This window comes from Girardinichthys multiradiatus, chromosome 1 (assembly GCF_021462225.1).
Source record: "Girardinichthys multiradiatus isolate DD_20200921_A chromosome 1, DD_fGirMul_XY1, whole genome shotgun sequence".
In the NCBI taxonomy this organism is placed as follows: domain Eukaryota; kingdom Metazoa; phylum Chordata; class Actinopteri; order Cyprinodontiformes; family Goodeidae; genus Girardinichthys; species Girardinichthys multiradiatus.
In genome coordinates this window covers 37,418,120-37,436,450 of record NC_061794.1, presented here as the reverse complement: position 1 = coordinate 37,436,450, position 18,331 = coordinate 37,418,120, and the positions used below count along the sequence as shown (strand labels likewise).

General features: G+C 39.8%; 1 protein-coding gene across 6 annotated transcripts in view; it reads right to left on the bottom strand.

Annotated features, from left to right (window-relative positions):
- The window catches only part of camta1a (calmodulin binding transcription activator 1a), a 492,714-nt gene that overhangs the window by 281,601 nt on the left and 192,782 nt on the right, over nt 1–18,331 (bottom strand). The gene's annotated exons all lie outside the window — the stretch shown is intronic.

Below are 18,331 nucleotides of genomic sequence, written 5' to 3'. Positions count from 1 at the left end.
GTCTGAAGTCCAATCTGAAGTTTCCAAAGTCAGTGATGATTTGGGGAACCATGTAATCCATTGGTATCCCACTTTCATCAAGTCCAAAGTCAACACGGACGTCAGTCAGGAAATATTAGAGCACCTATTGCCTCTCTATGTTGACTAGCTTTACGGACATGTTGATTTCAGTTTCCAGCAGGACTTGGCACCTGCCCACAATGCAGAAAAATACCAGGTTTAATGATAGTATCACTGTGCTTGATTTGCCAGTAAACTGGCCTGACCTCAGCCACATAAAGAATCTATGCAGTGATGTCACAAGGAAGATGAGAAAGACCAGAACTTACAATGCAAACGAGGCAAAGGCCACATCAAAGAAACCCATAACACCTCACCAGAGCCACATGCCTCCATGCCACAGCACAAGGATGTAGTAATTTAGGCAAAACCTACCCCTACCAAGTATTGAACACACATACTGTAATGTACAGAACATACTTTTTAGTAGGTTGACATTTGTGTGTTAAAAATTTGTTTCTTATTGGTTTTCCAAAAAACTGAATTGAAGTTTTCATTTACTGTAAGCCAAAATCATCAATATTAGAAATAATTATTTGAAATATATCACTCTGGGTGGGGTGATGAAGATCGATTCATCACCCCACCACAAAAAAACGAAGCAAATTAAAAAGCCTTCTAACTTCAAAAAACATATGCTTGCTTATTACAGTATTGTTTCAGTTATATGGGTCCTCCAGTGACACTAATGAAAATGCACTTAATAAATAGCCATATTAGAAAACCTATGTTTAGAAACAGTATTGATTGCAGTAAAAGCTCGAGCTAATGAAATGAATATGAGAGTGCAGAGTAATGTGAAAGAATAGATGAAGGGAAAGTCTGGTTAGAGAGCAGAGCACATTGCCTCCAGCTTGCCTTGTGGTGAAGTTTGGGGAATGCATCCTTAAAGCTTTGACCTTGCCCTGCACTTGGCAGGAAGTGGATGAGAAAGGGAGGGTGGCCAAAGGAGGGATATGGTGAGAGGAGCCCTCCCTGATGACCTGGGTTTTTACTGTCGAGTGCCAGGTCATCTGATATTTCCTCCAGGGCAGCCCAGGAAACCAACCTCACCAGAGCCGGGCACAAATGGACTGGTGATGTGTTTGGGGAGGGAAGAGGGGTTTACTGAAGCAGCAGGCAATCACGAGATTACAGATCCACACACACACACACACATACAAATAATGCAATTAGACACAGATGGAGATGAGCAGAGGAGAAGGGGATGAAGGAGGAGGGTTGGGGAGTTACTGAAAATGGAGAAGATAATCAAAAAGGAGAGAAGAGGAAGAAATTTAAAAGTTTTTTTCCCCATGACAATAACAATGGATTTAAAACAGTAAAAGTGTGAAGGTACGGTGATTAAAGAAAGTGTGCTTTGGTTCGATTCTGCAAGCAAAAGCACCTAAGTTTAATATTATCTCTCTTTTTTTGTTTATACTTCATGAATTCTTAATGCACAAGCACTGATGTATCACACACCATATCTTTGCAATCTTATATGGTCATATTGTCTTTACGATAGAGAAAGTGTTCAGGTAGAGAGAAAATATTCCAGCCACCTGTAACCTCCGGCTAGCCTTACAGACAGTTTGAGAATACGTATGTGTTATAGGGGATGCAAAGGAATCACTATTAAGACAAATGGTCAGGGTAGGGGACAAGATGGAACTCAACTGAGATGAGGCAGGAGAGAGGGAGAGTGAGAAAGTTTGGAAAGTAAAAATAAGCTACAATAGAGTTTCCTGTTAACAGATGCACTTGGCATCTGGTGGAAAGGAATGAGGCTATTCTACGAGTCCCAGTGCTAGGTTAAAAATATGCCCTCTACACCATGCTGCTCATAAGGATCTGCACGGGGCCTCCTTCTTGACAGGGAGGAGTGGAAGTCACACTGTGTCCACTCTGTTACTCCCCTGTGAAGAGAAAAAGAGTTGTTGTGCACTATCTTCCAAATAATCAGTAACCATCCTGCATTTTGACAGCTGATGAATCAACAAAAAGAATGCATGGATAAATCACTAAGGGAATAGAAGGTAAGCTAAGAACAATATTTGCATTCAACACACAATCCTATTTACATTTATCTGCACCCCAAGTAAAAATTTTAAAAACTGTAAAAATTCTTGACATAGTTATTCTTTTATTGCATTAGCATAATATTATAGTAAACAATACAGAAAAGTCTGACCTGTAGTTTAAGAACATTTTATGCAGGGAAAAATAATAGGAAATTATTGTTTTAACAAAATCACTGTAGTCATAAGTATTTATACCCCTGCTTTTAATACATTGTACAGCGTAGTTTTGCCAAGAAAGAAGCATATAGTTTTATCCTATAACATTTCACAATGTTGGAGCATATAGACAGAGGGTTTTTTAACTATTTTTCTTTGCACAGTCTTTTTAGATCATTTAATATAACTTAGATTTAAGAACTAAGGTGTCCATAATTGATTTTGTGTCTAGGAACAACTTCTGTCAGTTTAGCCGTGTGCTATAGATTATTATTTTGCTGAAAGTCCCAATAATGACTCTTTTTCAGTTTTCTGACAGCGTACATCGGATTTTTATTTGAAACCTCCTGGTATTTCTAACACGCTAATGGTATGCACTCTAACAATAAAAGTCCCATAGTATGACATTTCCTTTGCTGTACTTAACATTGGTGAAGGGCTGCTTTTTTCATTTTTATGTTAAATATTAAATTTGAATACAAAAACAGAATCAGTTTTATATGTTCAGTTCTTTTTAAATTAATTTGGCAACATTTAAAAATTCTTGGCATACATAAAAAAAATGCTTAAAAAACTTTCTGAAGCAATACTGATATTCTGACTCACTGTGCATTAGAGGGTGACACGGGAGTGAATTTTCTCTCCTGTCCCATCCCGCTCCCACAGAAAAATGTCTTGTCCCATCCCAATCCCAGTCCAGCATAATGAAAAAAATCCTGTCCCGTCCCACTCCTGGTAAATTGACTCCCACTCCCATTTAGAACGACTCACACTCCTGTGCTACTCTCATTTTTGTTTTCTTCATTTAGTCTTTTGGCAATTTCTTTGAAGGTCCTGTTAGGTACCTGTTTTTAGCTGTAGTAAAGGCCAGTTAAAGTAAAAAGAATAATAATAATGAAGAAATAATAAAATATCAAACAAGGAAACAGACCATGCCTATCTTAGCTAAATAAACAAAATGTACATAGTTGTATTTTACTCATTTATTAAGTGATTGTTTCCTTTGAACAATGACATCACTTATATGTTTCAAGTTGCTGAAACGAAAGAAAAATGCACCTATCAAGAGAAATGTTCTTGGTGAACAAAAGGGCGTAAAGGCATTACCTTCACAATTTAGAAACTGTACCTCAATGGTTCACAGCCCTGGTCCTCAGGGACCCCTTCACTGCAGGTTTTAGATGTGTGTCTGCTCCAGAACACCTGATTCAAATTCTGACATGACCTCCTATACAGGCATCAAGAATGGAGGGTCAAAAATGAAACAAACACTACACCCGTTTTGAGATTTATTGAGTTTTATTTTGAAATCGGCCTTAAATAAAATTATCTTCAAATCAGACTAAAAGACAGTTTTTATCCACAAGCTGTCAAACTACTGAACTCTGGACAATAATACTGCATGAAACCACATCTGTGACACTTTATTTGCTTATTACTGCTGCATGATGTGTAACTCTTTTTTGCACGCCATTAGTGCTTTTGTTTTTATCGTAATTTGAACGGTTCTTCTTATCCTAAGCATTTCATCGCATTGTTGACTGCGTGTTAACCTGCATATGACAAATAAACCATATCAATGACATATCAGTGCTGTTTGTTTTATGAGCAGTTTGTCATCTGTGCTGCTGTTCCAAAATGCCGAACGCAAAAGTATTGCGTGGGGACGCAAAAAAAAACAAACATTATTGTCGGTCAGATGAGACTTGACACATGATGGTACATTTGCTTTGACGAATGAAGAGATGCAGGGCTGATTTAATCCAGAATCTGCCTTACAAGTGTCCCTTAAACACTGGTGAACTTGATTACGACTAATCACGTTTTACAAGCAGCAGACTGCGTGTTAACACCGCTACATTCAACTCTCCTGAAGTTCGGTAATATTTGTGTCTTTCCTGTCAGCTCTATGAGTTTAATAGATAAGTCCTTACTTCTGACTTTACGTTGCAAATCCAATTTTACCATGTCCAGTTTTCCACCTGCGTTTGCTCCCTCCATTCTGAACACAGGTGGAAAACATCGATCAGAAGCACTGTTGGCTTGTGGGTCGTGTAGTTTGTTTGACTCACATTATAGTATATGCTTCTTGGAAAAAAACTACACAATGGTGGCGTCGATCCAAGTTTTTTTTTTCTTAAAGTTTATAACAAAGTCTCAGTTTTACATTTCCAAAGACAATTGATCCTAGATTATTTTTCCTCCTATTGCTTAGCTCCCGCTCCTGTCTGCTCCCGTTCATTTTTTATCCTGTACCGTCCCAATCACGTGATCTCTACTGATGCTGTCTCCCGTCCCGCGGGATTCCCATGGGAATCCCGTGACAAAGTGGACTCCAGAAAAAATGTCAGCCTCTACTGTGCACGTCAGAATCCGTGGTGTGTCTGCCTGCTGACCATCTTACCGCCAGGTGCCGTTGGCTGGAGGTGTTGGAGAAGGGACAGGTGCAGCTCATCAGGCTTATCAACTGGGCAGTACTTCGTTGCCTGAGAGTTTTGCCTTTGCGGTACAGCTACTGGCCTCCCCTGAAATCTACTCTCGTAGTTTGAAAGTTATTTCTGAAATTTTCTGTAAACTTGCACTGATTTTGCCTGTCCTGACACTTCCAGGTGCCTTACCTCTGGATCCGACGGAGTTGACCAGAGATTTAAAGAATCGGTCTGAACCGAGTCTCGAATTGAACCTTCAGGCTGACTCTTCTGTGAGCCACCAGCGAAGCGAATCCTGTCCGCCCTCCCAGCACCTTCTGTCGGCCCCGTCTCAACGAACACGGTGGTCAAGGCGAGCCACTCTCTCTTACACCACTGGATCTATGACCATTGCCCCCGGAGGGTTTCCCTGCACTTACCTGTAAGCTGCACAATCAGTTCTGGTGCGTTTTCTGAGGTCCAGTTTGTAACTCTGCTCTTCTCCCGCAGCCAGACAGTTCCAGTCTTGTTTCCCGTTTCCAGGATCATTTGTTTAAATAAACATTCACTAATCTCATCTGTCTCAGGTTGTTCTCTGCATGTGGGTCAGGTCGGCAGTTAACATTATGACAGTGTACCCTTTGATCTCCTGCAGTTCAGCTTTCTGTAGCATTACAGTACATGGAAGGAGCAGGACAAATCATCCACTGGCCTACATTATACATAGTTTTGAGATCAATTTAGCATTGACTCAGAATAGTGATGATTTCCAGTAGCTGGTCAATGCTTATCTTTACCTTTCTGCTTAGCATGCTGGTCATAGGATTGTTCTAAAAAAAAAAAAAAAAAAAAACAAAACAAAACAAAAACAAAACAAGGCATTCTATTGGGGGTAGGACTCCTCTCACTTCTCAACACCTCCCTGCTCCCACAATCAATGTTACCTACAGCCACTGCTTTGCCAGCGCTCTCTGCTGTGTTTACTGTAATGCTTGTAGTATATGCTATATATGCTATTGCAAGTACTTGCAATATGTGACAAAAAAGCAAAAGAGTAGTTTAACTTTAGAAGGTTGTTGTGGGATATCAATGTTTATTTGGTGAGAGATGGTTTAACATCATGCTGTTATTTTGTTATCTATCTATCTATCTATCTATCTATCTATCTATCTATCTATCTATCTATCTATCTATCTATCTATCTATCTATCTATCTATCTATCTATCTATCTATCTATCTATCTATCTATCTATCTATCTATCTATCTATCTATCTATCTATCTATCTATCTATCTATCTATCTATCTATCTATCTATCACAAAGTTCGTTTTATAGTTTCAACTGACCAATGCGCCTTATTCCACATGTCTGGGACTTCTAATTGCTGTCTTTCAACATTGATCTTCTTCTTGCTACTGTGAGGCTGCTGTGGCTGAATGGGTGGAGTTTTGCAATAGGGAAATTGTGTATATAGCAAACAAAAAATTGTAAAAGAACTTTGACAATGTTTTATATTTTAGATTCCTTAAAGTAGTCCCTCTTTGTTGTGATAACTGAAATATTAACCTTTGACCATCTCTCAATGAACCTCTTGGAAGTTTTTTCAATATTCTTTGAAAACCATTTCATGTAGAAATAATGCCAAGAGAGCAAAGCAGTCATCAAAGCAAAGGGTGGCTATTTTGAAGAATCTAAAATAAAAAAATGTGTTGAGTGATTCCGCACGTTTTTTGTACTACGTAATTCCATGTGTGTTCATTCATAGTTTTGTTGCCTTTAAACAGTCTTGAAAATAGAAACCCATTAAGTGAGAAAGTGTATCTAAAACTTTTAACCGGTAGCGTAGGTTCAGGACATTCACAGTTTACTCGTTAATTAGAACCAGATTTATTGATTGCATAACTAATAGTTGTCCTTCTAAGATTTTCCCGCCTGAACTGTGGACCTCTGCAGCTCCTCCTGAGTTACCATTGATCTGTTGGCTGCTTGTCTGATTAATGCTCTTTATTCCCAGCCTGTCAGTTTAGGTGCAGGGCCATGTTGCTTGGATAAGATGATTCAGGATTTTCTAATCATTTTAATGAAAAAAACACTGTTGTTTAATTCATTTATGAATATTAATTTGATTTACCACCTTACAGACATGAATAACTTATATAAATTTACAATCAATGCATTTTAGTGATATTAAGACTTGACTTTAACATATCTCTGAATTCCTCTGTATATTCTATCTTTCAGAATGAGAAGATGCCGCCTTGTGATGATAGGAAACATTGGAGAATAAGACATATATCAGCCAAAAGAACTGATTTTCATGCCATGGCTGCTGCCTTGGATGATTTTACACAGACTTCAGGTACAACATAAACTTTGCAAACTCATAAGTGTGAATAGGAATAAATCAGCGGAGGTACAGACACTGAGTGAGGAGTCATCATAAAGTTGACTAAGATGAAATACATCCATCTTCTTGTCAGCCATGATTAGGGTGTTGTTTCTCAGTGTTTTGTCACTATGCACAAAACCAATATGGGACCACCCATAGCAGTATCCTTGAGGGCCGTATGTATAGTGATTGTACTAGTTCTTTCACTCCTCTCTCTCTCTCTCTCCCTCTCCCTCCTTTCTAAGGTCTCTAACCTCTAACATGTCTCAAAGATGTGTTTTAGTTCTGACAGGAATATTCAACAAATTCAATTCAAAAATGCTTTATTCATCCCAAAGGTAGCAATGAAGCAATTAAGTATTACATTCCATTGAAAGGAGAAAAAGTGCATAAAGGGCTTTGCTATATGGCATATCATACAGTGACCAGGCTTGCTTTCTGATGGCCAAGTGCTGGATGACCTCTTGCGTCTGCACTGCACGTCTCTTTCATCAGCTATGCAGCAAGATGTGTGTTTCGCTTTGTTGACAGCCAAACCAAGGAGTACATGGGTGGCCAAGTCTAAGTGACCCTGAACTCCCCACAACCCCTATACCAAGACTCCAGGCTGTTTCACCGCCTCCATTTCTCAACTTTTCTTCCATCTGCACTGTTCGCCAGAGGACAGAAACACAGCAGGAGGAGTCAAAATTACAACATGTCTCCTCAATTTCCAATTCTTTCCTATATGTCTTTTTATCTGACATATGCTTTTATTTTGGAAGACAGCAGATATTGGAAGTGCCATGTCTGATTGTACAACCAACGGCCAGATGGTCTGTTTGATTCCTATTACAATTTCTGAGTTTGAAGGAGTGTGGTTATAAATGTTACATTTGTTGCTTTCTTATTCTTTTTGTGACAACAGTCTTACAGTTAAAATCCAAAGAGAGGCATTAAATGTCACCAAAATATGATTAATGTATTATTCTTTTCTCAGAAGAGACATTGTGGGGATCTAAGCTAAAATATCACCAAAATGTAAGCAAAAGTCAAGAAGATGCAGTGTTATGCATATATCAAGTGATAGTGGAATCCAGAAGGTCAACACATCACTTATCAATCACCTGACGTCAGCTTTCATTTAAAGGCTCAATCGGGACTGATGCAAAAAAAGAAGAAAAGAGATTCTCACAAATTCAAAACAAGCACACAAAATTCAGCCTTGTGTGATTCTGAAAGCCTATTTATTTCAGGCTTTAAAATCAATTAATGCTGGCATTGTCCTTTGAATTGCACTATTCACTGCAGCCAAATGAGCAGAGCACCCTTGCATGAAAGCAATTTTGACTTTTAATCCAAGAACCCTCCCCAGCCAGAACCACCTACAGGTCAGTCTCCAGAACTGCGGTTATTTGTGATGCTGGGAGTCATGAACATGTGTAAGCTGGCTTCTGTGACAAGAATGTGTTTATGAGTTTGTAGCTTGTAGCGTGTTGTGCAGACACAAATGCTCAATTTGTGATGGTCTCACAGTGGCGTCACATAAAGAAGTATTAGGTAACATAAAAATGATAAAGTAGGTCTCAGAAAAATAGTGATAGATAGGTAGAGAAGAGAGCAGAGGGAGACTGAAGAGGTGAGCAAATCCAAGAAATCAAACATAGACATTTTATGCATAAAAGGGATAAATACTATTTGCCTAATCAGCATTAATAAATGTACCGCTAAGATGCACTGCTTGCGGAAAGAAAAAGATACATGGTTTTTGACAGGTTTTTTTTTACAAATAAAAAATGTAAAAAGTATAGGATGTAGGGACAGATACCGAATTCGGTACCTTTATAGTGTTGGACCATCTGCTACTACACCTCCCAACATGCATTGCAAATGCATTGCAGCACAATGGCAACGCAGCTCAACAGGCGTCGCAGCTCTGACGGCACCCGGGGTTGATAATGGACGCGTGGCACTCTGGTCACCCCCCCGCCCTGTTTTTCTTCAGACCTATGAGACCCATCCTCAAGCCAGTGAAGAGAAAAAAATCAATCTCAAAGTATTTTCGTTCTGTTTATATCAAATCGGATAGGTGTATTTAGAGGCCTGGGCAGGGTGAGGAATAGCTAAGGTGAATTAGTATCACAATTAGTTAATTCAAGGTATTAACTTGTTGCATGCAATACTGATTAAAGTGTTTCATGCTGAACTGTTTTGATTTGCTGTTTGAATATTGTGGAACCGCAACGAGCAATTGCGCTCAAGTTGGATGCATTCACCCTGCTGATTGTCAATCAGTCAGGAGTTTGAGCTGAACTTTGGACGTTTTTCATGGCCTGCCACTCCTTTGTCCCAGTTTTACTATTGGAGTTTTTCCACCAGGTTCCCGCCTCAGTTTTATGACCCTTTGTTCGAGATTTGGGGCAATCAGCTGTTAGTGGCTAAGGGCGCGGCCCCACCATTCTACCAGCTGATAGCCGCTATTGAGAGATCAGCACACCAGGTGGGATTCACTTTCCAAGTAAACCCAAATTGCACATTGTGTTCATAAAACGTTTGGTTTGATCTTCATAGACAGTCATTGCGCATATGTTTTCTTTTTATTATTAGTTTTATGAAGTCATTTTACTCTTTTTGTAGAAGAGTGCATGTTAGTTAGGTGAAGGTTTTTTGTACCAGAATAGTAAATACAGGAGTTGGACAATGAAACTGAAACACCTGGTTTTAGACCACAATAATTTATTAGTATGGTGTAGGGCCTCCTTTTGCGGCCAATACAGTGTCAATTCGTCTTGGGAATGACATATACAAGTCCTGCACAGTGGTCACAGGGATTTTAAGCCATTCTTCTTGCAGGATAGTGGCCAGGTTACTACGTGATACTGGTGGAGGAAAATGTTTCCTGACTCGCTCCTCCAAAACACCCATAGGTGGCTCAATAATATTTAGATCTGGTAACTGTGCAGGCCATGGGAGATGTTCAACTTCACTTTCATGTTCATCAAACCAATCTTTCACCAGTCTTGCTGTATGTATTGGTGCATTGTCATCCTGATACACGGCACTGCCTTCAGGATACAGTGTTTGAACCATTGGATGCTCACGGTCCTCAAGAATGGTCCGGTAGTCCTTGGCAGTGACGCGCCCATCTAGTACAAGTATTGGGCCAAGGGAATGCTATGATATGGCAGCCCAAACCATCAGTGATCCACCCCCATGCTTCACTCTGGGCATGCAACAGTCTGGGTGGTACGCATCTTTGGGGCTTCTCCACACCGTAACTCTCCCAGATGTAGGGAAAACAGTAAAGGTGGACTCATCAGAGAACAATATGTTCTTGTGCTGTGGACAATGTGAAACATACATGTTTCACATTGTCCACAGCACAAGATTTGCGCTCGTTGCACCATTGAAACTGACGTTTGGCATTGGCATGAGTGACCAAAGGTTTGGCTATAGCAGCCCGGCCGTGTATATTGACCCTGTGGAGCTCCCGACAGACAGTTCTGGTGGAAACAGGAGAGTTGAGGTGCACATTTAATTCTGCCGTGATTTGGGCAGCTGTGGTTTTATGTTTTTTGGATACAATCCCGGTTAAAACCCGAACATCCCTTTCAGACAGCTTCCTCTTGCGTCCACAGTTAATCCTGTTGGATGTGGTTCGTCCTTCTTGGTGGTATGCTGACATTACCCTGGATATTGTGGCTCTTGATACATCACAAAGACTTGCTGTCTTGGTCACAGATGCACCAGCAAGACGTGCACCGACAATTTGTCCTCTTTTGAACTCTGGTATGTCACCCATAATGTTGTGTGCATTTCAATATTTGGAGCAAAACTGTGCTCTTACCCTGCTAATTGAACCTTCACACTCTGCTCTTACTGGTGCAATATGTAATCAATGAAGACTGGCTACCAGGCTGGTCCAATTTAGCCATGAAACCTCCAACACTAAAATGACAGGTGTTTCAGTTTCATTGTCCAACCCCTGTATGTCAGGGCTTTATGGTTCACATATATAAAGAGAAGCGTTTTAGTCATCTTAGGAGGACCAGAGTGCATCTCTTATTTCTACATGTAAGTAACAATTTTTGGTTAAGAAAATATTTTTTCTGAATCATGATTTTTAATTATAATTTTCATACATTGCGGTGCAGATTACGCTCGCTGCAATATTTGTAATGCAAGGCCAGCGGCGGGAATACTTCTAATCTGAAGAAGCACCTGCAGCGTTTCCCCTACCACTATTCAAGGGGGGTGCCCCGCAAACCAGACCGATGGCCCCCCCAAGAGGATCATGACATGTAGTAATAGTATGTTTTAACAGTTAATGTCATTGTTTTAATAGATCACATCATGAAGGATTTCTGTCCTTGTATCGTCGCTACTCTACTTTCTATGGCCAAACTAGACAAAAGCTGGACGAAAACACACTCCTCATACTCTGTGTCACCAACGCTGATGCTTTAAGTTACTTGCGCTCGCACGCAGGTGAACACAAGCTCCTGACAGCGGACAGAAAAACATGCCTTTAAAACCTAGAAAGCAGGCAAGGATATATGCAGTTTTAAAAAGCACAAAAAATAGCCAGTGTTTCATGCCCTGCCCCTGACACGCAGCAAAAGTTCATTCACCACTGAATTTTTGACCTGGCTTAGCTGTGAAATTAGAGGTGAAATTATCCCCTTGGATCTGGACTGAGCTTGGTAATTAAATAAATACATGATAGACAGAGAAAAGAAAGAAAGAAACAAACAAACAAACAAACAAACAGAAACAAAGAAAGAGACAGAAACATATAAGATGTGATAAAGAGACAGAAAGATGGAGAAATAAGAAATATGGGGAGACAGTTAAAGATAAAGAAATAACATATATATAGACTTAATATATAAATACAGTAGGTAGAAGATAAACATTTCTGAGTAGTTTTTTTTTCCCCGTAAGAATGTTCTGACGAATATATAGATAGCTTAAACGGGCTGTAGGCAGGGGAAACCATGGGCCCAGCCATTTATATATTCTTCTGAGTGTGTGTGTACGTACACTGACCTGGTTAAGCACAAGATTTTCGTCAAGGCTAAAGAGACAATTTTCGTCAGCCTCAGATCTACGGCTACGACTCCTGCATTCAGCACCATTAGCACGCCTCATTCGTTAGCGACTTGTCGTCGGCAACCAGCAACATGGCTGGGTTTTAATTTGTGCATTACACTGCGTGGTCAGTTAAGACTTTTAATGTTGAAGAAACGTTTGAAACAACTGAGATGTTACAATACAAACAGCTGGATGTTGTTTTAATATATTCATTAAAGTTTATATATTGAGAAATAAATATCTTAAACTGAAAATTTTGAGATTTTATTATTAAACAAATGAACATTTATTACCACATAAACACAGACAAAAGTACCGAAAACTGGTACTGTTGAGTACAGGTATAAATTCCAAGATACTGGTACCCAGCCCTAATAGCATGCATCTGTGTTAATCCCCCTTTGCTCTGATACACCCAAATGAAATCTAGGTCACCTTAGTAAATACAACATGAGGTCAAGAATAGAGTTGTGGAGCAGTATAAGGCAAGATAAGTTAATAAAAATAATTTCCATCATCCAAAAAGGAAATGGGTATGATATAACAGCGAAAAAAAACGGCCATCCTAAGAAATGGCCGTCTACCTGGCAGGTCAAACAAGGTGAGCAGTAGTCAGAGAAACAGTTAAGAAGAATGGTAACTCTGGAGGTGTTAAAAAAATGTAAGTTCATATGTAGAAGTATTTTAACGGGACAACTATGAGTCACAAATCAGGCCTTGTTCAAAGCAGCCATAATATCTCATGTCGGGGCTGCATGGTGGTGCAGTTGGTAGCACTGTTGCCTTGTAGCAAGAAAGTCCGGGGTGTGACTTCTGGCCAGGGGTCTTTCTGCATGGAGTTTGCATGTTCTCCCGGTGCATGGGTGGCTTCTTACCAGGTACCAGGTACTCCGGCTTCCTCCCACAGTCCAAAAACAGGACTGTTAGTTTAATTGGTCTCTCTAAATTGCCCTTAGGTGTGAATGGATGTGTGTATGGTTTTCCTGTATGTATCTGTGATGGATTGGCGACCTCTCCAGCCTCTCCCATAGACTGCTGGAGATAGGCACCAGCTCCCCCGTGACCCACTATGGAATAAACGGTATAGAAGATCAATGAATGAATCTCATGCTCTCATTTTCAAATTTTGCCACAAGCATTGTACGAAAAATAAAAAGCCTGGAGAAAAAGGGTACTCTAATCAGAAGAGACCAAAACTAAACTTTTCAGCCTACTTTTTTTTAGAGATGGTCGACATGAACCACAAAGTTTATCACAATAATTTTTAATCCTTGTTGTGATAACGATAGAAGGAATAATGAAAAGTATTTCAAAATCCATTTGTCTTTTTCTGGCAATAGATTGTGTGGCTGGGACTGCATGCCTATGAGGTAAAACCAACCCAAACATAAATACTTCTCTTAGAAAACAAACCAAAAAAATACAAAAATCAATACAGAAAAAATTTGAAAAAATTGAGTAGTCTACTTCAGGACACCAGTAATATTAAATAGATAGGTTGTAATGCTAAACAGCACACAATAAGTGCAATTAATCTTATTTTAAAATATATTTATTGGTGCTTTCATGGAACCTACAATATAAATAGTTTATAAATATCACCCTGCTGAATTTATTGTTGTCAAGATGAATCAAAATTCTTATGAACAAAATAACAAATTTGGTATGATAATTGCCTATCCCTACTATGTATAGTGTAAGACCAACACTATATATCCACCTGAACAAACAACTCCCACCATACAACAAGGTGGTGGTAGCATTATGCTGTGGGGATTCTTTCCTTCAGCTGGGACAGAGAAGATGCAGAGGTAAAAGGAAGATGAATGGACCAAAATACAGGGAAATCCTGGAACAAAACCTGTCTGAGACTGCAGGAGACTTTAGACAGGGAGTTTCTGTTTTTAGCTGTGCTAAGCTGTTGAAGACATACAACAAAAGATATGTAACTAATTGTAGCAAAAGGTGGTTCTACAAAGTACTGACTCAGGAGGGCTAAATGTAAAAGCACAATGCACTTTTCAGGTTGGTAGAAAAAAAGTCCTTATTTCATTTTCCTTTTACTGCACAAGTATGTGCTACTTTGTGTCGGTCTATCACATAAACAGCAAAAACACATTGAAATCGGTACTTGTAATGTGACATAATGTGGAAAAGGTCAAAGGTAAGAATACTTTAACAAGACAGTGTATAATTATAATTTTGTCCTGTCCATCCACAAAGAGTGGCACACCGAGCTCTTGTAAGAAGGAAAAAAGAGATGAATAAACCAGAAGCTTGAAACCTTCACCAGAGAGATGACCACATCCCCGCTCAGGCCAATTAGCCAGCGGAAAACTCTTTCATTTCCCGAACATGTCAGCATGAAAGGATCGCCCTTTGTCTGTCAGACTTGTGCTTTTATCCCCTTTTGCACACAATCCAACAGGAAAAAACACACACAGACGTGTAACCCGTTAATTTCGCCCATGAACAACGTATATTCCTGATGCTCCTTTGTTCCTGTCATCTCACGGTTTGATGGTGCAAACGTCAGCAGAGCACACACACTCACATTGACCAGTAACTGTAAGCACCGACACGCATACAGTAGACTACAGTAGATCTTCGCATGAACAGCTCTCATTTTATCTCCCCTCAGCTGCTACCATCGCTCTGACTTATGTGATTGTTGCTTCTGGAAGAAGACTTTTCTTTAATTGAAGTGAGCATGAGTGCATGAGCGTGTTGTATATGTGTGTAGCGATCTGTCCAAAGCATCGCCTGGCCATGGCTGTATTGTTTGGCCTATAAGACAAGCTGTCAAGCACTCTGCCTCCCTCTCTCTCTCTTGGCTCTCTGCCGCTTTGTGTTGATGTTATAATACCGGGAATGTGGTACTGTGAAGGTCACGGATGCCTGAAGCCGAAATGGCTAGCGTGCCAGTGTTCAGGTTTTGTTTCCTCATGCTGGACACATACATTATGCTAACAATCCACCTAAGATGCAGTCAATGGCCACTCAACACAAGCAATAATCATACTCAAGGACATTTTTACTAAACTGAAAAAGCTGACGTGCATCTGTATAGTGCAGCTCCATAGATTTAGCTTTTGCTCTTTTTTTTCCCACCAAGCAAACTTCCCTCAACTATTATGCCTCTATCTGCATACTGCCATCTGCCTCGTACACATTTTCACTCTCTCTCACATCTCTCCCCTCTGAAAGTTTGGCCCGTTGAGAGAGGCTGCTCTTTGTGAAGGCTGCACTCGCAGACGGTCAGAGATCGATCAACCAGACACTCCGGTGTCCTGCTCCCTTTGTGAGCCCAATCTGGCTCTCAGCAACTCTTCTCTGTTTATCTCCCTCACGTCTCTTGCTGGCTGCATGCTCTTAATTAAACATGCCGCATGGCTATTAATTGTCAACCAGATTCAATTTGTTCCCCGGGCACACCATGAATGGGCCTCTCCTCCCAGAACAAAGGTGTCCGAATAACCATGTCAGAGTTGGACAAAAGGCCCTCGGCATCACTTCTATCTTAAACAAGTGGGGCTACTACTGAGCATCAGGCAGCCATTGAATGAGGTGTTATCCACGCAGGTTTCCAAGAAAAAGGTGCTCAGAGAAACTGTCATTGACATTGTCACACAATCTGTTTTGTTTTCTTTAACAAAGTGACCTTTAGAAAAGAATTAGGTAACTTTATCAGAATTTAGCTTTTATACCTTTTCAAATGCATATAATTCTATAGATTTTATTTTCTTTTACAAGCAAACACTTAAGAGATATTCTAGAAAAAGTCATAGGCTGTTTACCAGCATCAAAGTATAATCACCAACTACTTTCTTTTGTACACCAGTTCAATTGCTTGTTTGGTGAAGACAATTCACTAAGGAAAAAGGGGTTTTAGGTGATTTTTAAACATGGTGTGATTGTTGGTGACCTTCTCTTGCTAGTCTGAGTATTTCAGAAACTGTTGATCTACTGGAATTTTCACATATAACCATGTATGTTACAGAAAATGATCTAAAAAGGATAACATTTATCCAGTGATTTGTGGTTGTGTGGACAAATTTGCCTTGGATTAAAGATGACAGAAATGTAATCATTCAATTTAGGCAAGAAACGTGGAACCATTCCTGAATGCAAAACCTTGAAGCAGATGGGATGCAAAACCATAGGACCACACCAGGCACCAATCCTGAAGAACAGAAAATTGCTGCTACAATTCGTAGAATTCTCAATTTGAGCTAGCAAATTTGAGACGGTAAGGTCAGAATTTGATGGAAAGAACAGAACAGCATTGATCTATCCTGTCTTGCATCATCAAGTCAGGTCGTAGTTGGTGGTGTAATTATGTGGGAGATATTTTCTTGACAAACTTTGGGCCCATTAGTACCACATATGCATTGTTTAAACTCCACAGTGTTGTGATTATGAATCTGAGAATATTATTTAATATTTATTATTCATATTTTAATGTTTTATCAAATAATATTTCGGTCTGTTAAGGGTTGTCCTGTGGATACCAGCCCAATAAGGCGATGGTATTAGGACAAAATAGAAAGGTGTGAGATGAGCTCTGACATTATTGAACAGCAAAACTCTGCACATACATGGAATGAATTCACACAATTTATTAAAATACAAGAATTTATTAACAAAAATAAGTCAACTCAAAGTCAAACATATTTCAATCAACAAAGTCTTTACTACACTAGAACAATCCAACCAAACTACCACGCAGAATTAAAGAATAACGAAGACTAATGGGCTATGTACAATATAAACAAGTTGATTAAAGATGATTTAAAACCATGACCAAAAGAGTGATGCAACATTACCATGCAATGTTTATGTTTGAGAACCAAGGATTATCTTGAAGAATCTGGAAGTGAAGTTAAGTTAGTATTGGAACTAACTTTGGCAATAATCAGCATACCTTTAGACAACCATTCACAATGCAAGATCAGATAAAATATTTTAATAAAATAATGTTTTAAAACATTATCTGCTGAATAAAACCAACCTTCTGGATGACTAATTCTCAGTGGTGTCTCATTAGCTGCCTTTATTTATTGAAATAATACAGGTCCTTCTCAAAATATTAGCATATTGTGATAAAGTTCATTATTTTCCATAATGTCATGATGAAAATTTAACATTCATATATTTTAGATTCATTGCACACTAACTGAAATATTTCAGGTCTTTTATTGTCTTAATACGGATGATTTTGGCATACAGCTCATGAAAACCCAAAATTCCTATCTCACAAAATTAGCATATCATTAAAAGGGTCTCTAAACGAGCTATGAACCTAATCATCTGAATCAACGAATTAACTCTAAACACCTGCAAAAGATTCCTGAGGCCTTTAAAACTCCCAGCCTGGTTCATCACTCAAAACCCCAATCATGGGTAAGACTGCTGACCTGACTGCTGTCTAGAAGGCCACTATTGACACCCTCAAGCAAGAGGGTAAGACACAGAAAGAAATTTCTGAACGAATAGGCTGTTCCCAGAGTGCTGTATCAAGGCACTTCAGTGGGAAGTCTGTGGGAAGGAAAAAGTGTGGTAGAAAACGCTGCACAACGAGAAGAGGTGACCGGACCCTGAGGAAGATTGTGGAGAAGGGCCGATTCCAGACCTTGGGGGACCTGCGGAAGCAGTGGACTGAGTCTGGAGTAGAAACATCCACAGCCACCGTGCACAGACGTGTGCAGGAAATGGGCTACAGGTGCCGCATTCCCCAGGTCAAGCCACTTTTGAACCAGAAACAGTGGCAGAAGCGCCTGACCTGGGCTACAGAGAAGCAGCACTGGACTTTTGCTCAGTGGTCCAAAGTACTTTTTTCGGATGAAAGAAAATTCTGTATGTCATTCGGAAATCAAGACTGGGGGAGAAGGAAATGCCAAAATGCCAGAAGTCCAGTGTCAAGTACCCACAGTCAGTGATGGTCTGGGGTGCCGTGTCAGCTGCTGGTGTTGGTCCACTGTGTTTTATCAAGGGCAGGGTCAATGCAGCTAGCTATCAGGAGATTTTGGAGCACTTCATGCTTCCATCTGCTGAAAAGCTTTATGGAGATGAAGATTTCATTTTTCAGCACGACCTGGCACCTGCTCACAGTGCCAAAACCACTGGTAAATGGTTTACTGACCATGGTATCACTGTGCTCAATTGGCCTGCCAACTCTCC